Here is a 13,558-nt window from a genome sequence, read left to right on the forward strand (position 1 = left end):
GGGCACGAGTTGAAAGCTGTTTGTGGTCCCTTCCAGTCGAATGTTTTATTTTGTGGCAGGAAGAAGCAGAGACCCAGAGAGAGGAAGTCAGCTATAAAGACAGTTAGCAAGCCAGTCCCGAGCAGCAGCTTCCCTGCCCAGTATTCTTTGCATCCACACCAGCGGGGCTGGTGGAAGCCAAGGGACAGTGGGTCATAAATTTTTGCATTGTGCTGGGTCTCTGCTCTCACCCCTGCTTCCCACCCCCATCGACTATCACCCGTGCTGCTCGGCAGACAGGATAAAAGGTGCCTCCTGGATGGCTGCAGAAGACTGGAATTTCTTTGTCACTTTAAAATAGTGAATTCCTAAACTGGAATGGACTAGGGCAGCCTGAACCCACAACATTCTACAATGCAGGGCCTAAGATTCTAGAGAGAACTGGAAGGTTTCGCTTTGAAGGTTTCAACTGGAAGGCAGACACTCTCCACGCCAGCCTTTTCCACCTCGCTCTCACTTGCTGGACCACAGGAAATGCCTACATCAAAGGCAACCAGGGCTCACTAGGCTGAAGGTACTGAGTACGTGTCTCTGGTGGCAGCTGCGGGCTGTCACCCCGTCCTCAGACTTTTCGGCTAGGCGTAATTTCTCTGTGGGAAGAATAACAGGGTTTTGCGTAAGGAAGAAGGAATCTTCAAGGTTGGAAGTCCCCTCCAGAGCCCCTTTCCTGCTGGTCGCTGCCTAGAATCTGCTCTTAAATGTTTCTCAGCCTGGTGTGGCTCAAGGGGGATTTTGAAGCTTGCTCCCTAGATCTACTGAATGTCTGATTGGCAGAAACAGGCTTTTCCGTAGGAGCGAAGCTGAGGACGAGGTCTGGTTTGGAGAATCAGAGAGAGGGTCTGAAATACAACACATCTTGACAGGAGGCAGTTACGCTGCGCTGAGTCCTGACGGTATCGTCACCATCCCATTCGGCAAGCGTACCCGTCGGGTCTTTAGGGGGCCCGCTGAAAGGATGGGTAAGAGTGTGTGTAACTTGCATCTCAGCTAGGGTTGCTCCTGGGGGTTTCTGTGATTTTTGAGGAGGCTTGAAAACCCTGTTTAAACATGCCTTCTATAATCTTGTTTACACTATGAGTTTGTAACTCACAGTGAGGAAAAGTCTGCTAACCAAAGCATCCTCTAACCCAGCACGGCCTCTTGAAAAGACCACAAATATTGAATTAGAGAGGTCCCAAACAATAAGTATTTTACAGACCCAAATGACACTCCTTGAAGGACTTTGTTGACTAAACATTATTTGTTGAATAAAGGTGTTTGTCTGTATTGCAGAAGTGGTTTTCCAGAATGTTCCTGACTGAGGGGGTGATTGAATAGGCTGGGAAGGAGCCAAGTTTGGGTGGGGTTGGGGGTGGGGGTGGTGGTGAGGAGAGGGGAGGTGGCCATTTTGGATTCCACTTAGGGATAAATGAGTGAGCTGAGGGGCAGTGAGCTGCCCCTGAAGACACTAATAAAAAGAGGGATCATGTGCCACTGGGAATTGTATTCACTAGCTGTGTGACCTTGGGCAATTTAGATAATCTCTCTGTACTTCATTCTTTGTAAAATAGGGATAATAATAACATCTACCTCACAAGGTCATTGTGAGGATTAAATGAGATAAAGCACTTAGCACAGGAACTGGCATATAGTATCAAGAAAACACTATCTCCCAAACTGATGAATGGATAAACAAAATGTGGTTTATCCATACAATGGAATATTATTCACTCCTAAAAAGAAATGCAGGACTGATACATGCTACCCCGTGGGTGAACTGGGAAAACGTTATGCTAAGTGAAAGAAGCCAGACACAAAAGGCCACATATTGTATGGTATCATTTATTTGAAATGTCTAGAATAGGCACATCTATAGAGATAGAAAGTAGATTAACGAGTGCTTAGGGCTGGTGGGGGGATAGAGGGACAGAGAAGTAATAGTTAAAAGGGTACAGAGTTTCTTTATGAGGCGATGAAAATGTTCTAAAATGGACTGTGGTCATGGTTGCTCATAAATGTGAATATACCAAAAACCATTGAATTGTATGCTTTAAATGGATGAATTATATGGTATGTGAATTATATCTCAATAATAAAGCTGCTTTTTAAAAAAGGAAAACATTATCTTATGTTTCCAAGTGAGTGTGGTTATAACAGAGGTCGATGGAACCTGTGACAACTAGAGAGAGCTTGTCCTACCTAGAGACATTCAGACTAAAAAATCCCAAAACAAGCCTGGGGGCCAGACTCAGCCTCAGTTTCCCCATCTGCTAGAAGAGATAGAAGCTCCTCCATCGAAGGGCTGTTGGAAGGAAAAATGAGGTAACTCATGTACAGCACTTCCCGTGGAGCCTGGCATATCCTAGGCACTCAGGAGGCAGCAGTGGGCACTGTCACTTTCCATTAGGCTCTCGAATTTCATGTTGGAGGGAGTAGGGGGACAATCTCATTGCAAAGCGAGGAGGTGACTAGGGGTTATGTACTGAAGCTACAACGTTTGCATATCAAGCCTGCTGACTGCATCGGCTTATGCGACAATAAAAAGATATCTGCCAAATTTTCTCAAGATGATTTATTCACATTTTCATAAGGTTGAGAGCATGTCTCTACCAAATAATAACATTGTTTTTTTTTAAACTTCAAGTGCCTTTGAGGGGAGCTGATGAAGATTATGGAGGAATTGAAGTCTCCCCCATTCCTGAAAGCCACCCATAGGTGCCAGCACTGTTGCTCGAATTAGATATTTAAGACAAAAGGCCACGTATGAAGAGCACCGTGCTGGGCTCTTGGCCTGACTTGGCCACTCACCAACTGTGCAACTTAAGGAAAATAATTTGACTCCCCTGGACTTCAGTTTTGTCAACTGTTAAACGAGAAGAAGGTGGGTGTGATCTTTAATATCCTTCAAGCAAAAAACTTCAGAGTCTATGATAATGACCCAAATCTTATTGCCAGCTGTGTAGGCCACTCTGGCTGTTCTGAAGGTGTGGACACAGGTTCCACAGACTGGAACTTGTCTCTTCTATTCGCAGGGTCTTGAGTTCTAGAATCCCCAGCTGAAGCTCCCAGCATACTGGCCAGAGGAGAGCCTCGCTGTTACCTCCATCCTGATTCCTCCCAGACTGAAGCATTGGTATGCTTCCTTCCTCTCTCCTGGGTTGACTAGCATTCCCGGTCCCCAGACCAAATTCGCATCCACCAGAACCTGTGAATGTGACCTTACTTGGAAATAGGGTCTTAGGAGATATCATCAAGTTAAGGTAAGTTCATACTGGTTTAGAGTGGCCCTAACCCAATGTCTGGTGTCCCAATAAGCAGGATATTTGGAAACAGAGACACTCAGAGAGGTAGAGAGGAGAAGGCAATGTGAAGACGGAGGCAAAGATTGGAGTTACATCTTTACCAACCAAGGAATGCCAAGGACTTCCGGCAACCATGGGTAGCTGGAATAGATTCTCCCTCAGAACCTCCAGAAGGAAGCAACCCTGATGACACCGTGATCTTGGACTTCTAGCCTCTTCCATAGTGAGAGAATAAATTTCTCTTGTTTTAAGCCACCCAGTTTGTGGTACTTTGTTACGGCAGCCCCAAGAAATTCATTCAGGGCCTGAGGTTTCTGCTCTCCCATGTGTCAGCGCTGTCTTGATAAAGGGAAGACCCCTGGCAGGGAGGGAAGGAGAAAACTTCATGTGGGTGCCGGGCCCCTTCGTCCACCATCCAGGCTCATGAGGCTGCTGCATGAGACTCTGCCTCTCCCTGGCCCAAGACATTCAGCACCAAACTGGACGGTGCTGAGCTGAGCACAGCACACTCAGACTAGTGAGTAAGTCTGCACCTGAAGCAGGGTTTCCTCATGTAATTTTTACTATGATTAACAGTAAAAAATACAATTTACATTACAACCAAGTACACACACCCACAAAACGAATTTCATGGAACAATACTCGTTCTTACTTACACTTTGATATTTTATATTTTTTAATGTTGGTTGCTACCTACTAAATTGATTTACAACCCTCTAAATGATTGCGACCTACACGTGAAAAACACTACATTAGAGGAAATGTGAGAATAGTAATATTTGGCTTATGTAAACCTATCTCATATTTTTAGACCTCAGAATGACAGTCTTGCCATCAGCGACATTATTCGTTCATCAAACATTTATTAGCATCCACTATGGCTTTGAAAGGATTGGAAAGTGGGAAAGAGCAGAGATACCAAGATAATAAGACACTTATAGAGCCACTCTAATGTGCTAGGCATTGTGCTAACTATGCCCATTATGTGGATTTTCTCAGTTAAGAAAATTAATGCTCAGATCATGAGCCCAAAGTCAGACATTTAAGAAAACAGATAGATCAGGATTTGAACTCAAGGCAGCTCAACCCCAGAGTCAATGAGTTTAACTACTTGGCTCTCCAGGAACATAAGGATTGAGGGGGCAGACTCATTTGTGAAAGTTTGAATAAACACAGCAAAATTCCACTTCTCTTCCTGGCAGCAACCACTGTCAACACTTTGTAGAGCATCTATCCAGATCTTTCCCCAAGTGTTTGCATCCACGGGTACAATCAGGAATACAATCCTCGTTTGTGTTTGTGCTTATAAGAGGTTAAAGGTAAAGGAGTCTGTCTTTCCAATTGTCATTTGTAGATGTGTCTCTGAAGTATTCTCATGTCAGTGCAGACAGCACTGTATCTGTCTTCCTCACCCCTGCCTGCCTGCTCCAGAGACCAGCTACCCTGGTGTATATCTCCTTGCTCCTATGTCTGGATATGGAGTTCATTTCTAGTTTTTCATTATTACAATGAATATTTTCGTATATGTATCTTTGTGTGCATGCGTGACAATTTCTCCAGAGTGGATTACTAGAAGTGAAAGCACTGGGTGGAGGAATAGGTGCTTTTTTAATAAATACTGCCAAATTCTCCTCCACAGAGGCTGTGCAATTTACATTTGCACCATCAGTGCGTGAGAGTGTGCTTCCCTGCAGCCTCACTGCTGGTGGATATTATCAATTATTTCAACTTATGTTAATGTGATGAGTGTAAAACTAATCTCTTTGTTGATTTATGTTCCCTTTGATTACAGGAAGTTGAGCATTGCATGTGCGACATACATGGAATCTGTCATATACCCCAATATCCACACCCAGAATGTTCCTGTGTCCAGTCCCTGTGGCCCCAGGGGTGTGGCGAGGGAGGAATTGCCTCCTTGGGCTTCCATAGTGGGAGGGGGGACCTGCCTCTCCCCATGACAACTTGCAACTTGGGGATAAGGATGCTGTGCCCTGAAAGGTCAGCTAGGGTCAGGAGGAATGGGGTTGGGATGCTGTGCAGAACGAACAATGACAAATGTCCACAACCAACCTTCTTACGTTCCTGCCTGTTTCCTCATCTGTGGGTCAATGGATAAGCCCTTGGCCCATTTTCATTTTAGGTTATTTGCCTTTTGTCTTATTGATTTGTAGACACACATATACTGCATGCTGCCTGTCCCAGATTCCTCTGCCATTAGGGCAGCTGAATTTCTGGGGGTGTAGCAAGACCACCACTCTTCCTTTCTGTTTCTGCCCAGAAAAGTGCAGTCTCCCCAATATGAGTGGCTTCTATCAGTGCTGCTGCCAGTCCTGCAGGACCTCTGAGCAGATTAGAAAAAGGGGCTTCTTCCCCAAGAAACGCCACTTCTGTCTGTTGTGCAAGTGTTATACTGATTTTATTAGAATAGACACTTTATTGCAATCCAGAGAAATGGACTAAATATACAAATCTACCATGTCCAAGAGGTGATCAGGACCCCTTTGGTAGGGGTGCCTGATGCAGAGCACAACCCGCCCAACTGTATGGGGTGACCCTGCTCCTAGCTTCTGGGCAGCCTCTTCACGGTACACAGTCTCCGTCTGCATCCTCTGGCTGAAGCCTGGGGTGAGTAACTGGGCTCCACTCCTGGCCTCTCCACCACCACCTTGCTGGACCTCAGACTCGTCAAACATCTTTTTCAACCTCCACGGCATCTGTTCTGTCTTTTTCCCGAATGAGGTTTAAAGGACATATTGCCTGTGGGAAGCCTTTGAAGGTCAAAAGGTACCTCGTAGAGGTGTTATTAGTACTATGGAAGCACATTAAAGTTGACGCGATCTAACCACATTCACCGAATTTTCTTTACAGGCTGGTGGTTCTGTGCTCCTTCGGCCAGCTGTTGGGAGTGCACCATGCCTGGGCTGTGGCTGCCCTTGGAGGGGACACCCCAGGGGCACACCCGGGATTCCTTGGCTTCAGTGGTGCTGTATCTCGTGCCATCTGGACTTGCTTTACACAGTCACAAAGAAGCTTCTGCGCCCAGCCAATTTTCTGTACTCCACGTGTTTGGGGGCCAGACCCCAAGTGGACACTCCTAAGAGTTGTCCTCTTCTTCCTCCTTGGCCTCAGCACTGTGGCTGCGCTGTGGGTCTCTGCAGAGGCTGCAGTGGTGAGGGATAGAGATGAAGGCTTGCTGGTCCCTCGCACCAGCACCCCTAGCAAGAATGACATATACAGTCCAGGGATCCCAGGGCTCCAGGGTCCGCTGAGATTCTTCTGCGGATTCCTGTGCATCTTTGCAATTTCTAAGAGTCTCTTGCAATGGTGGAGTCACTCCCAACAAGGGCACTTGGGCTACCTGACACTCCACATTCCTTTGCAGTGATCTGGAATGACATCGGCTGGACACGGTGAGGCCGATTCCCTCCTGGTGGCCAGAAGCTGCCAAAATGGCAGGACTGCAGCTAGAACTGACTTTTTAAAATAGAAAAGCAATTAGTATGGAATAAATGCATTTGCTTGGTAGACAAACAACTTTCAAAGTGTAGAACTGTAGGGAGGAGCAAAATAATTGAAAGAGTTCTTGGGGGCAGGAAAGCCCTTACTTTATTTAATAAATACCTTTGAACAGCCCCTGTGCACCCGGCCCTGTGCTTGGGGCTGGGGACAGTGACACTCAAGAAGAGAAGGTCCCTGCTCCCATGGCACTGATGTGCTTGCTGTGGGAGACAGTAAATAGGGAAACAAAAGTGACTTTCCTTAGGTACTTAATAAATGATAGTTATTAATTTAAATGTCTCACAATAGGGGATTGGTTTAATATATTTTAATACATCCACACTGAACTATTTTATGGCCATTATAAACATGATTTTTGAAGAATATATAATGACAAAGAAAAGTGCTCATGGTTCATTTATTCATTCAACAAACATTAGTTGAGCATCTACTCCTTGCCAGGCTCTCTCTTGGGCTCTGGAGACAGAGCAGGGAGCATCAGAGGCAATCTTGGACAGGCTCCCTGCTGTTTTGGAACTTATATTCTATTTGGGGAGACAGTTAACAAGCAAGTGGAAAAATACCCTGACAGGAAAAGGGGAGATGGAGACAACAAACAGGGTGACACAGTAGAGACTGCCTGGGAGAGGGGAGGGGGCTGCTGAAGCCTGGGTGGTCAGGGAGGGCCTCTTGGAGGAGGCAACCTGGAACTAAGAACTGACCAAGAGGTGGCCAATAGGCAAAAATGAGGAAGCCCTGCATTTGACCATCTTTCAAGGGGCAAGGTGAGGATGAGGAAGCACCACACATGCCTTGGTTTGGCAGGTCAGAACTTCATGGAAACTTTAGGACAGCTAACCTTTCTTTAGTGCCACAGATGGGGAGACTGAGGTGATGTGGCTTGTTTTGGAAGTTGGTGGCAAAGCCAGGATAGAACCTTGGGTCTGGGCTCTCTGGACAGTGCTCTTCCCACACTGCGTACCACGCTGGCTCTCAGTAAATGTCCCTCCTGTGTGCTTTTACAGTCCTAGGGCCATACGAAGGATGTGTCTCTCCATCAGGGAGGTCTCAAGGATTTCTGAGTCCTACAATGTGCGTGGTGCTATGCCCAGAGCCATGAAGAGCATAACAGACCAAGCCACGAGGGATCCACACCCATGCAGGACAACAAGCAGCTACACCAGAGAGCACGGATGTGGACACAGCATCCTGAGGTGCTGCCAACAGGCAGCAAGTTGAAGGGATTCCCAGGAGAGGTCACTGTGGCCGGGCTGGGAGATTGAACTCTCATTTACTCACAGACAACTTCTCAACCCCCATTTCATGGGCCCCCAGCCCCTGGCATGGGGACCAGGGAGGGGAGGAGGTCTTCTGCCTGGCACCCCGGGTTGTGGATGTCCCAGACCTTCAACGAAGCCCAGCCCATCCATGCAGCCACAGGAATGGTATGGGACCAGCCTGACCCCTGCTCATTTCTGTTCCTTTTTGCTCTGCCACCCCCCGCTGGCTTTGATCTCAGTCCCACTGAGCTTGGACCGGCTCTGACGTCTCCTGCTGTGATGCCCCAGGCTGGGTCTCGGCTCACAGAGACTCCTATCTCTGTATCACAGCCAGCATCTGGCCTCCTGCCTGCCGGGCTGTGGCAGCGGGATCCCTCAGGACCCAGGGGGAGGTAACAAAGGAAAAAGGTAACTTTGGGCCAGATTAGGGAGGGTTTTGTAGGCCAAGGGCAGCTAGGCAGATGCACTCTGATGGTGATGGGAGCCACGCATCCCTGGGCATCTGAGTGGCCTGTAAGACATAACTGGGAGGTTGTAGGTAGTGGTCAGGTGTTCAGGCTCCGGGTGGGAAGATCTGTTCAGAGTCCAGTCTAAGCCGCTTCCTCCCTGGGTAACCACGGCCAAGTTCCTTAACTGTGTGCCTCAGTTTGCTCATCTGTAAAAGGGAGATAATAAGAGGAGCCACTTCATAGGGTTGTTATGAAGATTAAATGAGGAAATGTACATGAAAGTGCCTGGCTCACTATAGTCACTGTGAACTGTAGCTGTCACTGATGCTCACGACTCAGCTGACTTTGGGAGGAGCCAGAGCCCACCCTTTGGGAGCACAGCTGCAAAGTTTTCAGAGCCTCTTTCCTGCCCTTTGTATGAGAGGAGCCTAACTTCCCCCTTCTTGCATCCATGTTCTCCTTCCTCTTCTGGCCCCCGGCCCAGGTGGGATCTAAGGATCTATGAGGGACTGCCACAGCTTCTTCCTTTGTCTTCCTTTGTCTTCCTGCTCCCAGCCTCTTTCTGCTCTGGCTTCTTCTGCTCACAGCTGCCCAGGAGATCTCTCAGCCCTGCTTAAAGTCCTCAATGGATCCCAGAGACTGCAGAGGAAGTAGCAACCTCCTCAGCCTTTAAGACCCTTGGTAATCTGATCTTTTCTTAACTTTTAAGCCTTACGTAGATCTGGGAAGTTTAAGCTTGAGTTTGAATTTGAGCTCCACTGAAAATCATATAACCTCTATGCACCTTGATTTTCTTATCCATAAAGTGGAACTAATTATACCTGTCGTATCAGCTTCACAAGGATGTTTGAGGATCAGATGAGTGGGAATGTGTACACTATTCTCAACCTGGAAAGCAACTCACTGTCTTTGCACCACAGAGTGAGTTCCTTTCTCTGGGCCTTTGTTCACCCCATTCCCCCCATCTGGAGTGCCTTGTCACCCTCAGTTCCTATTGTCCAAATGGGTACATCATTCAGAGCCCAGGGCAAACACCATGTCCTCTGTGAAGCTGCCCTCTTCGCCCTGCCTGAAATGAGCTCTTCCTCTCACATTTCCTACATCATGTGCTCGCACCCTCTCAAATGCGTGGGATGGCCTCACTTAATACTTGTCCTCCTGTATCTGCCTTATCTCCTTAGACTGTGAGCTCCTGGAGGCCAAGACTATACTTAAATCAGCTCTGGTTTTTCATAGCACCTCATACCTTCCCACTCCCCCACAATAGGTGCTTGATGAGCACAATTGATGAATACGGTGGGTGGGTGACTGTGTGGATGAATGAATGAATTTGGGTAGAGTTTTGGTACACTGAAGCCAAAGAAATGGGCCCAATCCCCTCTGGGGCCTGTTTTATGGCCCTAGATGATTTTGTCTAACTAGGACAATTCCCATACATGGCCCAAATTTTCACAAATAGAATGGACCCAGCATGCCTATACAGGAAGGGCTTAGTGGCAGAAATCTGATTGGAAGTTGGGGAAGGGCTTGTCTGGAAGCCATGTTATGCAGAGCATATACATGTATAATATACTATATTATATATATACACACATATATGAGGATGAGTGTGTATAAGTCAGTGTAATACCTCACTGAGTGTGGATAAGTCAGTGTAATACCTCTCCAAAAGGGCCTTCCTGGGAGAGGGTGGGGGAAGAGTGGGGTTGCATGGGAGTTGGCGAAGTGGCTCCTGGTGACCTGAATTCTTTTCCACACACAGGAGCACCTGATTTATTACCAGGGACTGAAACACACGAAAGAACAAACGGCCCGGGGACATTCGTGACCCAGCTGCTCCCTCTCCATATTGAGCCAAGGCCCCGCACTCGCAGCTGTGCTCAGAGCTGCCGTCTACGTCTTTGCGTGAGTCCCTCCTCGACGACCCCCCCCCATTGTTTTATTCTGGGGCCACACATTCCTCAGGCAATGCTGAATCCTAAGTATTTTAATGCCTGATACCTATCTCCGTATGGATTTTTGTTTTATCATCAGGCCACTGGAAAGTTTTTTGCTATCTCTTTGAAACAGATGTCAGAAAAGCTTCCAGCACAGATCAAGGGCAGGTTAAGGCCTTTGAGATGGGTCTGAATGTCCCTCTAACATGGTTCAATCTAATACCCAAACATACCTCGAGTCATTACCCTGTTTCTATAAGAAGCTCTGAACCATATGTTCGGGAACTAATTAAGCATACAAATCAAGCCCTGGGATCAGGTGGAGCTCTGTTTAAATATCTTAACCTTTTATGATTATCTTAATTTAGAGAAAATTCAAAACACATTCAGAAGTCTTAGAAAACGAACCAACTAGGAATTGACTGGCCGGTTTCTTTTCTTGATGTTGGGATCATTTCTTTCCAAGCCCAGCCCGGATTCCTGGGGAAATCCTCTGTTCTCACAACTTCCTGGGAAATGTAGACGTCTGTGGGCCCGGGAAGCTCAGAAGGGGCCACGCCTGACTTTACCCTCCACCAGCAGCTTCTCCCAGCCTGAACCCCCACCGTTCCCCACCTCCCGCCCAGATGTCTCCTGTTTGCCAGAAGGAAGGGGGAGGAAAGAGTGGACTCTGAACTTGGAAGTTTTATCTTCTTTTTTAATAAGGTAAGTGGAGGATGAAATGAGTTGGTGTGAAATATTCTTGCAGCCCATGTTTTGTGGGGAGGATTCAGGACACGGGCTGAGATGTAAACGGCGTAGATCTGGCTGCAGGTGGCTGAGAGAGAGGGCAAGAGCATGAAGGCTACCCTTCTTTTCAATTCCAAGTTGATTCTGCTGGCGGGGAGTAGGGGCTGGGGTGGTCAGTGGGTCTCTGTCTTCTCACCTACCTCAGATAAAGGAGATGCTTGATCTGTAAGGCATGTTTAAAATATATACACTTACCAAATCTGACTGACTTGTAACAAGGTCTTACAGTCTTTTAGCTGCTCAGTCAATCCATCTTTATTGAGCACCTATTGTATGCCACGTTCTGTTCCAGGCACTGGGGATTCAGAGAGCCAGAAAGACATAGTCTTTACAAGGATATTAAACCACCTCTGACACAGGGGCCTAGTTAGTGTACCAAGACCAGACTGAGTCTTAAAAACTCTCTTTCTTAATGTTCTTAGGATCATTAAACCTTTAGGGTTTCCAGATAAAATACAGGATGCCTAGTTACATTTTAATTTCAGATAAATAACAGATACTTGTTTACTCTAAGTTTGTCCCAAATATTGCATGGAACATATTTATACTAAATAATTGTTATTTATCTGAAGCTCAAATTTAACTGGGTATCCTGTATTTTTATTTGATAAATCTTGCAAGCCTACTTTAGAAAAAAGAAGGAGGTAGTGTCTCAATCTTGGATGTTAAATACTAATTTTGGAGGAAGGCAACCAGAAAACAACCTTGTACCAGGCCCCTTTACCTATGTTATTTCATTTAGACTTCACCACCGCTCCATGAAGTAGTTTCTATTATCATCCCCATTTTGCCTATGAGTAGACAGAAGCTCAGACAGGTTAAGTGACTTGCCCAAGATCACCCAGCTGGACTTCTAGCCCAGCTCTGCTGAACTTCAAAGCCTGGGCTCTTTCCACAGCACCCCAGTGCCAAGCTCTCCAAAGATGGTTATTTTCTCAGAGTTCTTATTTTCCTAGCTTGCCCTAGCTTCTCTCAACTTCTTCCCCTTTTATCCACAAACATTCAAGGAGAGATTCACTCCCGTCAGATCCATGTCACTGCTATAATGAAAACCACCGCCCAAGCCCATGAAGGACGAGATCTGTTGAACCCTAATGAGAATGGTTCCGATTATGCAAAAAGCAACCTCATGGTTATTCTAATGTTACAAGTAAATATAAAACATTTAGAAATACTTGGCTTGGGCTGTTTTTTTCAAGTACAGATGTCTGACTCCCTGCCAGTTTATTATTAAAAATGCTACAGTGGTTTGGGTACAAAGATTGCTGTAAAAATAAAAGCTGATGCTCTCCGAGTGCTCGTTTTGACTTGGTGGGGAAAATCGGTGATGGTGAGGCTGGGGCAGCTGGTGGCTAATGGCGGCTCTAAAGTGGGTGCCCCAACATCCACAGCTCCGTCACTGCCCCGCTTAAAGGAGCTTCCCTTCGCACCCCCAGCCCCATCTGCTCCCTCTCGCTCTCGCTTACTGGCTTCTTTCAACTCACCCCCACTGGTACTTGCTGTGTCCTCTGCGTGCTGTTTCTCCCCCAGCTCTTCATCCTGCTGGCTCCTTCTCAGCCTCCATCCTTCAGGCCTTCTCTGCCTGCTTCTCTGACCTGGTTGTCTTCCTCTTGCCTCCCATCACTCTTTAGCACAGCACTCGGCACCCTTGTTTCTCTTATAACTCTCTGAAAGGATCTTGTGAATTTTTTTGTCTTTCCCACCAGAGGGTAAACCCCATGCAGACAGGGACCCTGTCTGTTTTGTTTACACACATAGAGCAATGTTAAGGCACATAGTAGCTGCTCAATAAATGTTGAATGAACAAACGAATGAATTTACCAAAGCACCTGGCAGTCTTTATTATGTAGTCCCCTTGGGGTCCTTGGACCGGAAGGAAAAGAGCAGCTTCTATAAATTTTAATCAATTCATGGAAAATACTGAAACTTGGGAGAATCCTCAACCTCTGTGAGCAATGGTTTTGAGACTAGTAGGAATTTCCAGGACAATGCTCTAAACCTCAGCAATGGAAAACACTTTAATTTGCTATGGCACTTGCCTATGTATAGAAGAAGTGTAAAAGAGATAGAAGACTGAGGGGATTCAAATGCACCAATGTAAGTACTGTCACCCTAATAATCTTCCTATCCCAGATAAAGGTGTTGTTGTGACCAGAATGGTTTTGGGGGGGTGGGAGGGGAAGCACTTTCTGTTGGCTTTGCTCCTTAGCTCAGCATTCAAGGCTCCACACACTTGCTTCAATCTCCCTTCCCCGATTTCTTCTCACACGTCCCTTTATGCAGCC

General features: G+C 46.6%; 1 long non-coding RNA gene across 1 annotated transcript in view; it reads right to left on the reverse strand.

Annotated features, from left to right (window-relative positions):
* Positions 1–5,714: 5,714 nt before the first annotated feature.
* Positions 5,715–13,558, reverse strand: part of LOC147916903 (uncharacterized) — a 30,411-nt gene continuing 22,567 nt past the window's right edge. Inside the window, exon 2 of the long non-coding RNA XR_015552518.1 lies at positions 5,715–6,794. This is a non-coding gene — a long non-coding RNA (uncharacterized LOC147916903). The remainder of the gene's footprint in view (positions 6,795–13,558) is intronic.

This window comes from Ceratotherium simum, chromosome 6 (assembly GCF_057802395.1).
Source record: "Ceratotherium simum simum isolate JZ-2026a chromosome 6, ASM5780239v1, whole genome shotgun sequence".
In the NCBI taxonomy this organism is placed as follows: domain Eukaryota; kingdom Metazoa; phylum Chordata; class Mammalia; order Perissodactyla; family Rhinocerotidae; genus Ceratotherium; species Ceratotherium simum.